The sequence below is a fragment of the Anguilla anguilla genome, chromosome 3 (assembly GCF_013347855.1).
Source record: "Anguilla anguilla isolate fAngAng1 chromosome 3, fAngAng1.pri, whole genome shotgun sequence".
In the NCBI taxonomy this organism is placed as follows: Eukaryota; Metazoa; Chordata; class Actinopteri; order Anguilliformes; family Anguillidae; genus Anguilla; species Anguilla anguilla.
In genome coordinates, this window is record NC_049203.1 from 2,005,782 (window position 1) to 2,016,969 (window position 11,188).

An 11,188-nucleotide genomic window follows, 5' to 3' on the forward strand; every position below is an offset into this window, starting at 1 on the left:
GCACTGAATTATTGTGATATACAATTAATAAATTCAGACTAATTAAAGGATGGTAAAAAAAAAGGACACGTCATCCCTGTGGGATATTTGTGTTGATATTGTGAGTCTGTGAGAAATGGTCTCAGCGTGCGCGTTCATGAGCTTGGCGTAAGTGCAAGAGGGCCGTGCACTTGATGGGCACGTTATCGAGACGTACGCTAGGACCGCCCTGGAGCGGCGTACGGCCAAGTACATAGACCCATTATACACCAAATTGGTGTGATGCGAATGGGTCAGACGCTGGTTGGCTGAACTGGTGTTTAATTTTCCGTGTCAACCCCAGGTATTACGTGTGAAAGAGGTTCGGGGGTACACAACCGTCTGTGGAGACTCCAGCCTGGTGAGGAAAAAGTCGTTTAAATCTGTTTAAATATACTTGCTCGAGGCTACCTAATGCAGACAGTCGCGCCTTGATGCCGCGCGGCTCAATTAAGAGGTAAACACAAAAACTTGTGTCCTGTATGCGGAAGTCTGATCTAACAAACATGGCAGTTAAAAAAAAAAAAAAAAAAAACGGGCGCAGTCTTTTGAAACGCACACAAAGAACGTGCTTCAAACCAAACTGATTAAATTCAACGCGAGACTGAGCCGGCTGCTGATTAAATCTTAGTTTCCCTTTAATTAGCCGCTGCCCGGCGAGAACTCAATTCTCTCTCTCTCTGTGCGCGCACTGTATTAATAAACATTCCACGCCTTTAGCCCTTATTTGTAAGCATGTAATTTTCAAATTAGTTCACGCTGACTAAAGTCAACGATATTTTAATTTGTAGCCTAGAATTATGTGCAGTGGTTAAATACAGGCGCGAATAAAAAAGGACACGGATCAGGTAGGCTACAGGGGAATAGCAGAGTTTCCTAGCCCCGCTAATAGCCTAGCCACAGCCGCGCTTGCAGTGTATCTCGTCCGTGGTAGTGTTAACTGTGGCCTTTAGCCTGCTGGACATTACTTTAGCTTTAATCTTGTGTGAGACGAGGGAAACTGTTCTTGTTCTATTCTTCCAGCACGACGTGTTCAAATATGGGTATTGCTAACGTTTGATATAACATGTTTTATTCAAAATAATTTACAAGAATCAAAAAGGGCCTTTTAATTTGATTTTCCTAATACCCTCCCCAAACCTGTTCCGAGATCATGTAACCTTGACCCTAAAACATCATTCTAAACCTCTCACAGCATCTGAAGATCTTGGCCTACACATGAATCCGACATCCAGGAGCCCTACCTGAACCCAGACAGCCCGGACCTCAGACACCTGTGGAACTCTGTCGTCGTTGTGGCAGAAGGTCAGATTGCAAAATACAGCCAGTGCTGTGGGTGTCTGTGGATTTAAGCCAAACGTTGCCCTGCCCTCCCATGTAATGGCACCGTGGCCTGGTGAAATTGTGTAATATATTGGTTTACAATATAGGGGCAAATATACAAACGATTGCCAAATTAAAATTTTTCACATTGAAACAAATAGCACAGCTTTACACAATGGTTTATTCAAAATGATTAGAAAGTGTAGATACACATGGTCTCCTTGCATACGGATATTTCCCCAAAATCAGAAGGGTACCAAAAATGCTGCTGAGAGTGCATTTTACTGTTAGTGGTAAACTGTAGAAATTGTCTTTCATTGCACATTTGTTTAATTGTGATTATTTGACTCCAACCCCTTCTATCTTCCAACTGTAATTAAATACCTTTCTCTTTAATCACCTGAAACCACAATCCCATTTAAACCAGGAGATTCTCATTAATATCGATTTTATATTTACATTTATTGTATTCATATTGATTTAGTAATTTAGGTCTATGAAAATATAAATAGAAACTGTTTTTACTTCGCACGAACCAGAACCGTAAACGTTGACAATTTGATGTTCCACGTGCAGTACGGCCCTTCCGCCACAAGGTGTCACTGATGAATTGCCGATAATGTGATCATTAAGTAACATAACACCTTGTTACGGCATGACATTTTCTTGCAGATGAACACAGAAGGGCACAGAAACAGAAGATGGATAGTCACACAGCTTATAATAATGCATTTTCCATTTTTAATAACCCCATATCTACTGTCGAATGGTAACACTTTCCTAACATGGGTTGCAGTGACAGCGCATCGCTTGCGTATGCAAGTCATTTAATTTGCCGGTGGGAGACCGATGACCTGTCGCTGTTGTCCAGTTAGCTCCCCGCATCAGTGCGGGTTCCCTTTGATTAATGTTGTTTTCGCTTCCCGCTACGGGGATCACTCTGGAGCGCGAGTCAGAGATCCGCGCTAATGGCCATCACGCCTACGGGGGAGATGTAGTATTAATGAGCGGTATTCCCTAGAGCTGCCGTTAGATTTATGGGCCCTTACGTCACGGGGGGCTCGCGATCATTCTGGGGGGACGCACAGTTACGGACAGGAGCGTGTGGTAAATAAAGATATGTGCCCGCAGGAGACGGCAGATTAACGCCGCTAGTTTATCTTCGCGCCGTTTCATCTCGATTTGCATCAGACATCCTCACTGTGTGGGGTAGAGCTGAGTCTGTGTGTGTGTGTATGTCACATATTCCAGACAAAAAACATTGTTTTTTATGAGAGTAAGAGTTGATGTCGAAAAGATGGAGTCATTTACTGCACTCTTAGCCGGCCTATTTCATGTATGTACTTTTAACACGCACGCACGATGTTCGTTACTCGATAGTACAAGTTCATACTCTGGTTTTATCAGGTCCAAATATTACGCTTGTATTATCCAGAGCCAGCGAAGCGCGCAAATAAATAACTATAGCCACTAAGATGGGCAGATAATGGGTACTGGATGCCAGCAGCAAGAAAACATCTTGGCACGGCTGTCGGTCTGGTCCATTTGAGTTCAGCCTGCTGTCAGCAGCAGATGTTGCTAGGAAACTGCTAGAGACGGTTGGTTTCCGTTTATTAGAGTGATGGAATGTTGGGGGGGGGGGCTGTTAGCTACCAAGTGTGTATGCTGTGGAACAGCTGAAAGTGAGTGTCTATAGGATACTTGTGTTGCGTGGATGTATGTGTGTTGTGTGCTTGTGCTGGGTGTGTGTGTGTGTGTATGTTGAGTGTGTGTATGTTGGAGGTGTGTGCTTGTGTTGTGTGTCGTGTATGTGGTGTGCATGTGTGCGTATGTGTGTCCATTGCTGCTGATTATGTAAAGCTCTGCAGTGTCTGAATATCTTTAGCTGTTTTGGGGGGTCGGGGGGGGGGGATGAGGGCCCTGGCAGGGGGGTGTGAGACCTGGACCACTGGAGGAGGGGAGGGGGAGGGGGAGGGGGAGGGGGGGGGGCACTCAGAGGTCTCCTGTCATCTCCTCCTCCTGTATCTGTTTACTTACAGTTGTGTGTGTGTGTGTGTGTGTGTGTGAGAGAGGGTGTGTACTAGTATGTGTCTGTATGTTTGTGTATCGGTATATATCTGTGTGTAAGTCTGTTTGTGTGTGTGTGTACAGTGTAACGTGTGTGAGTGTGTGGAGGGTACTGCATTGACGTATTTATTCGACAGAAGGGGGTTGTTTGCCTTGGCCACACTCGTCCTCTCCTCTCAGTGTTTCCCTCCCTCTCTCTCTCCCTCCCTCCCTCTCTCTGAGAGACCGCAGGGCTGCTGGGCTCTTCCTGCAGTCCGTGACGTCAGGGGGAGACCCCGTTATGTAAGAGCTGGTGGGGATAGCCCCGCCCTGGGCTCGTGCTGCGGGGGGGGGGATCCTCTCCTCCCTGCTTCAGTTTAAGCTTCAGCTTAATCCTCAGCAGCCCGCCAGCGACGGAGTCCTCGTTCTGCCCTGAAGCTTTCAGCACAGACTGCAGCAGTGATGGAGTGGGAGGAGTCAGTGCCAGAGTGGGAGGAGTCTGTGCCAGAGTGGGAGGAGTCAGTTGGTGGAGTAGGCCAGAGTTGGTGATTGAGTGGGAGGAGAAGACGGCGATAAACTGGTAGCGGTCTGTGACAGAGTGGGAGTGGTCAGTGATAGAGTGGGAGGAGTCAGGGATAGAGTGGAAGGCGTCTCACTGGGGGCACACATCTGGGATATATCTCCTTGGCCTGGGGTGGCTGTGCGGGTTACTGGAGAGAATGTGTGTGTGTGTGTGTATGTGTGTACATGCATGTGCGCATGTGTGATAAGGTTTGTGTTTGTGCGTGTGTGTGAGAGAGAAATGGTGTGTGCATGTGTGTGTACATAAACACACATGTGCATTCCTGCTTTCATACAGCATATGACTTTATGTATATGTTCCACAGCCTATGACCGGAAACGCCTTTTCTCAAAACCAGAGTGGTCTCCTGAGCACGGTATACAAAATATGCAGTTCTGAAACATGCAGCAGTTCCGCCACCAGGGGGAGCCATTAGACCAGGAAAGGCATGGCCCCGTCTGCTGGCTGTGAGGAGGGAAGAAGAGTGCAGGGGTGGGGGGGGGTTCACAGTGGGGGGTTACGTGCAGGGTGGTGTTGGGGTGGGGTGGGGGGGTTCATGGGGTTATTATTGTGGTGGGGTGGTTGTTTGAAGCAGGGAGCTATTGGTTCTCTGCTACTATTTCTCTGCTCTGTTTTAAAAGCTCATGAGACAGACTGCAGTCCCCTCCCTGGGTAAGGACACACCTGTTGCACAGAGACAGGGTTCCAGCTAAGTTCTGGATGGTGGTGCGTGTGCTCATATGTGAGTGTGTTAGTGTCTGTGGTTGCTGGGTTTGTGGGATTGTGCTTGCTTGTGTGTATATTTATGTGTGTGTGTGTGTGTGTGTTTGTGGGCATGTGTGTATGTAGGTTCTGGGCAGTAGAAATTCTCTGGTGAGGACGGGGTGTTACTGAGTGGACCGGGTGAGCGATCCGTGACAGGACCGGGTCACACCACACCTGTCTGACCCATAATGCAGCTGCATGCTCACCTGGTTACCATGGAAACAATTGATACTTAAAAAATAAAAAAAACCCCAGAAAGGTGTTAAACTTGGTTTTAAACTTTTAATAAAAGATGGGGAAATGATTCCTCCCCCGTCCCACGCCCAGTCCTCCCCCATCCCACACACAGACCTCCCCCATCCCAAACACAGTCCTCCCCCACCCCAAACACAGACCTCCCCCATCCCAAACACAGACCTCCCCCATCCCAAACACAGACCTCCCCCATCCCAAACACAGACCTCCCCCATCCCAAACACAGACCTCCCCCATCCCAAACACAGTCCTCCCCCATCCCAAACACAGACCTCCCCCATCCCACACACAGACCTCCCCCATCCCACACACAGACCTCCCCCATCCCAAACACAGTCCTCCCCCACCCCAAACACAGTCCTCCCCCATCCCCGTCGTAAAGCACGGGACAGGTCCCCTCACCTCGCAGTGTCATCGCCAGTTAACCTGGCTCTTTTCTTTTCTTCCCCCTCTCCACCTCTCTCTTTCGCTTTTTCTCTCGCTCTCTGGCATGTTCCGCTCGTTTCTGTGCAGACGCGCGAGGTTGCGGGTCTCCATGGCAACGCGGCTGTTCCTTGGCCTCTCGTCTCCGCCACAATGCGACCGATTACCGCCGTTCCCCGGTTACGACCGGAGGGGGGGGGGGGGGTCGAGTCGAGCAGTGACATCTGCCCCCTCGACCCCCCCAGCCCCCCCCCAGCCCTCCCATTGCACAGCGAGCTGCAGACTTCCTGTTGTTCAGGCTCTGCAACTTCCAACAGCCAGCCTTCGAGCCCAAAATACCTTCTGCGACCCCCCCCCCCCCCCACCATCACCAACCCCACCACCCCCCCATAAATCTATGAGTCTCTCAGACGCTGTTTTCACAGCCGGAAGCCACCCACTCTCTCTCTCTCTCTCTCTCTCTCTCTCTGCGACGCACACGTCTTTCTTAATATTCGCGCTCTTTCAGAAAAAAAATAAAAGATTCTGACCTTTTACCCGGCCTGGGCTGCGGAGCGAGGGAGAGATGGACGGATGTGCAGAGAAAAAGGGATGGAGTGGGCGGAGAGAAGGAAGGGGAGAGGAGGAGAGGACGGAGGGGAGGGGATAAGGTCGACCCTTTCAGGCCTGTGCTGAACACAGTGCTGTCAGGGCCTGCCGCTCCAGTGCCGATGTTAAAACACTAGCTGTGTGAACTCTGCCACGGGGACACCTGTTCTGCTGTCACTGTGTCCCCCACGCCCCCCCCCCCCCCCCCCCCGCCGTGCCTTTCACCCTGACCCCCTCCTCACACACGCGCGCACACACACACCACACACCCACACCCACACACACACACACACACACACGCACGCGCGCACACAAGAGCGCACGCACACACACACACACACACACACACACACACACGAGCGCGCGCACACACACGCGCACACACACGAGTGCAGGGTTCCCTTGTCTCACGCAGACACGCTGCACGCTCGCTGGTCGGTTGCTCTCTCGGGCTGGCCGCTCTCTCTCGGGCTGGCCGCTCTCTCTCGGGCTGGCCGCTCTCTGGCTGGCTGCTCTCTCAGGCTGGGCGCTCTCTCGGGCTGGCTGCTCTCTCGGGCTGGCCGCTCTCTCTGGCTGGCTGCTCTCTCGGGCTGGCCGCTCTCCAGGGTGCTGAAGGGACTTTCGCTCCGGGCCCGTTTCCACTGCTGTTGGGCGCGAGCGTCTATTTTTAACTCCGCCTCTTCGTTTATTAATGACCGGCTGTTCCGAGCGACCTGGAGTTTAATGTTTGATGTGCGATGACAACATCGGTCACTGGGGATCCTCTCTCTCTCTCTCTCTCTCTCTCTCTCTCTCTCTCTCTCGTTTACGTAACTCAAATCAAAAAAGTGGGTTATTCTTTCCCTCTCAGGACACTTTGGAAACTCTCCTGCTTTGCTGTTTGCCCTTTGGAACGGTCCCTGTTGATGACTGGCTCACATTTGAAAACAACAGACGCACATTTTAGGCTTGAAGCCTGTTTAAGTGCAGCGTTTTCCATTTCTCAGGCAGGTGATAGTTTTTCAGATGCGCGAATGGTGCACCTGTGGTGGAGCCATTAATGTAGACCCTGCTGACCTCTCGTCACTTGGTGTAGTGCTAGTTTCTTGTGGCTGCTCAAACTGAAGCCTTGCTGTCTCTCTCTCTCGCACACGCACACAAGCGTGTGCTCACGGGTGCGTGAGTGACGCTGCCGTGTTCCGACCGTTGCCCCTCGTCCCGCAGCGATGGCCTCCCGCGTGGAGCCCGCTGAGTCACGGAGACACGGAGAGACTCTGAGACGGACCGCGCTGAGCTGAGCTGAGCTGGCAGAGCCCGGCGTCACACGCAGGGAATCACTGACAGGCCAGCACACGCAAAGCATTATGGGTAGAGCATCACAGACTGGGCAGCACACCCAAAGCATTATGGGAAGAGCATCGCAGACTGGGCAGCACATGCAAAGCATTATGGGTAGAGCATCACAGACTGGGCAGCACACCCAAAGCATTATGGGTAGAGCATCACAGACTGGGCAGCACACCCAAAGCATTATGGGAAGAGCATCGCAGACTGGGCAGCACACCCAAAGCATTATGGGAAGAGCATCGCAGACTGGGCAGCACACCCAAAGCATTATGGGTAGAGTATTGCAGACTGGGCACCACACGCAAAGCATTATGGGTAGAGCATCACAGACAGGGCGTCACGAGCAAAGCATTATGGGAAGAGCATCACAGACTGGGCATCATGTGCAAAGCATTATGGGTAGAGCATCACAGAATCAGGGTATCGTGAAGAGAGCAGGGAATTATGGGAGTATCACAGATGGCACTGGGCACTGAAAAGCAGGCAGAGTGGCAGCTGCCCCCCCCCCCCCCCCCCCCCCATCAATTATACAAACAGCCCAGGTACAGGGGCATACCTGTGCTGGAGGAAGAGTTGGCATCACGGCCTGGAGCAGCTGTAGCTAATAAAGCTTGAAAAGGCGACGGCGTTCATACAGGGAGGGGGGGAATGACTGAGGAGTGGCGGTTGTTGGAAATTTATTAGCATCAGATTACTGACGTTCTGTTTATGCAGCACATTTATGAGCCTGTTCTATAATTCAGAGTGTCTGCAGGGGGGGGGGGTGGGGGGGGGCGTTGATAGACTACTGCTGACAGAGGGTGGAATGGAGAGGGGTTTCCCCAGAAAAGCACAGACTAATTAAAACACACACACACACACAAATATCACAAAGCATTATGGGAAGAGCATCACTCCCTCACTCACACAGACAGTGCGTGACACGGCTGCTGTTTACTGTGTGTTCTGATGTGAGACTGCTTCCTGTGTTCCCCGGCCTTGCAGCTGTCATCGGGGGGGGGGGGGGGGGGAGGCCCTTTGTACACCTCCCTCCATGTCCTTTGTTTGCTTTTATAATTGAGGCGATGGTGACTGGGATAGCCCGCTAGCTATTCTCCGCTCCACGGCACCACCGACGTCACAACCCCCCCCCCCACCCACCCAAAAAGGACCTATGTGCCAAACTGAACCCCTCTACACAAAAAACCTCAAATCGGTGAAACTGTTGAGTGCTGTAAAGTTTGAATTACTCAGTTCCAGCTGACATCGTTTGTTTTGTTTTTGTCCTGCTGAAATAACTTTTCAAACCCTAAAAAATACCATGACTGTGTGGCCTGTCTACTAAATTGAGGGACTATTCCATCAAAAAACAACTTACAGTTGAATAATACAGGGTCCGAAACAGCAAAATAATATGGTATAGGCAATCTTGCAAAACCAAAATAACAGTGCAGTGCTTGTTTCTGTAAATACGTACACATTCATAAATATGTTTAGACTGGGCAGTCTTGACTGGATGGGCATTTTGTAGGGGGTGCTAAGCTGCTTCTTTGGTGATTGATCTTGGATTTGATTTTATTATTTTTTTAAAATCCAGACATCTGTGAGTCCTGTGTGAAATTGTGAAGTCAGTCCCCAGGCCCCAGATCTCTCTGTCTGCGTCCCAGACATCAGCATCGTTTGGTGTTTTCTAACTTCTCTCTGGAGGACCGCATTATGGCTTGATAATTAACCGCAGAGGTTCTGTCCTCTGGAGCAGAAGCAGAGGTGGAAGACGGGTCTTTGTTGTGGGAGAAACCGCACTCCTCCTCTGTTTGCGTCCGTGAACCTGTTACGTGATGATTCAGGAGTTTGAGCCGTGATTCGCTCAAATGGAAATGCCTTCCGTCGGCTCACCGGGTGACCGTATACGATGGGCCTGACAGGAAACACGCGTGTGACCTCTGACCCGGAAGTGCACCCTGCAAGCCGAGCGTGCGTTTCGGTGACGCGCTGGAATGGTTGCCGCGGTGAGGACGGCCTGTGCCTGGCTGAGAGGGCGGGGTCCCTGGAGCTGACTGTAAGAGGAAACCCCCCCCCCCCCCTCGCCCCTGCGTCCCCCCCCCCCCATCCCAGCCAGGCAGTCTGCAGGAGCTGGAATTAGAGTAGGAGGCAGCAGTATCTCCCCTGTTTCAGTCCAGCTGGCAGTGTGGGGGCGGGACAGCCGAGGAACCCCCCCCCCCCCCCCCAGCACTGCCCTCCCTCCTGCTCTTTCCCACCCACTCTGGGCACCAAAGCACACAAACGCACTCCACTCGCTTCCTTCTCAGAGCCCTCTCTCTCTCTCTCTCTCTCTCTCTCTCTCTGCCTCTCTTTATTAGTTCTACACCTCTGTTCTTCCTCATCCGCTCTCTCCTCTGTGTTCCCAGGGACGGCCATTACCCCTGGGTGAAGGTAAATGCCATAGATTGAAGCTCAAAGCATTACTAGCCGCTTACCGTCTGAGGCTAACATATTGAGGCTAACATATTGAGGCTGTGCTCCGTTGAGTAACCGCGTCAGAAATGATTTCATGGGGACGTGTATCCTTTCATTTCTGGGTGTAGAGTTCAGCCTTGTGCCATTCCTGTGTGCGTTTGTGTGAGTGTGTGTGTGTGTGTGTGGGTGCGTGTGCTTCTGTTCGTGTGTGTGTGTATATGTATGTGTACATGTGTATGTGCATACGTGCGTTTGTGTGTGTGAGTGAGCGTGTGTGGGTGCGTGTGCTTCTGTTTGTGTGTGTGTGTGTGTGTGTGTGTGTATATATGTGCCTGCGTGCGTGCGTTTGTGTGTGTGAGTGAGCGTGTGTCTGTGTGTGTGTGTGTGTGTGCGTGAGCGTGTGCTTCTGTTCGTGTGTGTATGTGTACATGTGTATGTGCATACGTGCGTTTGTGTGTGTGAGTGAGCGTGTGGGTGCGTGTGCTTCTGTTCGTGTGTGTGTGTGTGTGTGTATGTGTACATGTGTATGTGCATATGTGCGTTTGTGTGTGTGAGTGAGCGTGTGGGTGCGTGTGCTTCTGTGTGTGTGTGTATGTGTACATGTGTATGTGCATACGTGCGTTTGTGTGTGTGAGTGAGCGTGTGGGTGCGTGTGCTTCTGTTCGTGTGTGTGTGTGTGTGTGTGTGTGTGTACATGTGTATGTGCATACGTGCGTTTGTGTGTGTGAGTGAGCGTGTGGGTGCGTGTGCTTCTGTTCGTGTGTGTGTGTGTGTGTGTGTGTGTGTGTATGTGTACATGTGTATGTGCATACGTGCGTTTGTGTGTGTGAGTGAGCGTGTGGGTGCGTGTGCTTCTGTTCGTGTGTGTGTGTGTGTGTGTGTGTGTACATGTGTATGTGCATACGTGCGTTTGTGTGTGTGAGTGAGCGTGTGGGTGCGTGTGCTTCTGTTCGTGTGTGTGTGTGTGTGTGTGTGTGTGTGTATGTGTACATGTGTATGTGCATACGTGCGTTTGTGTGTGTGAGTGAGCGTGTGGGTGCGTGTGCTTCTGTTCGTGTGTGTGTGTGTGCGTGCGCGTGCGTGTGTATCCTGACAGGCTTTCAGTTTGATCCCCAACTGAGTGCACTTCTACCTCTGTGCTGCAGCCCAGAGAACCTCTGACCCCTGACCTCTGACCCTTACACGGTCGGCCCCAGTCGCTGCACACGTCTGGGTCTTACGTGCCGCTCAAGCATCCGAGCGAACATGCTAGCGGTTCCTGGCGTAATGCGATTAAGAGCAACAGTACGGATCAGGGAGACGGGGGCGGGGGGGGGGCAGATTTACTTTCCTAATGTCGCGAACAGCGCAGCGCTAGCGGTAATGACAATGCTAACCGCGGTCTTATCCGCGCGCTGTGACAGGAAGTGACAGCGGCTCGGAGAGGAGAGACAGGCGGGCACTCCG

At 51.4% G+C, this 11,188-nt stretch overlaps 1 long non-coding RNA gene across 1 annotated transcript; it reads left to right on the forward strand.

The window, feature by feature from the left end:
- The first annotated feature begins 205 nt into the window (after nucleotides 1-205).
- LOC118222824 lies at nucleotides 206-4,775 on the forward strand. Its single transcript, XR_004764335.1, has 3 exons — nucleotides 206-379; nucleotides 1,214-1,323; nucleotides 4,591-4,775. It is a non-coding gene; the product is annotated as an uncharacterized LOC118222824 (long non-coding RNA).
- The last annotated feature ends 6,413 nt before the right edge of the window (nucleotides 4,776-11,188 follow it).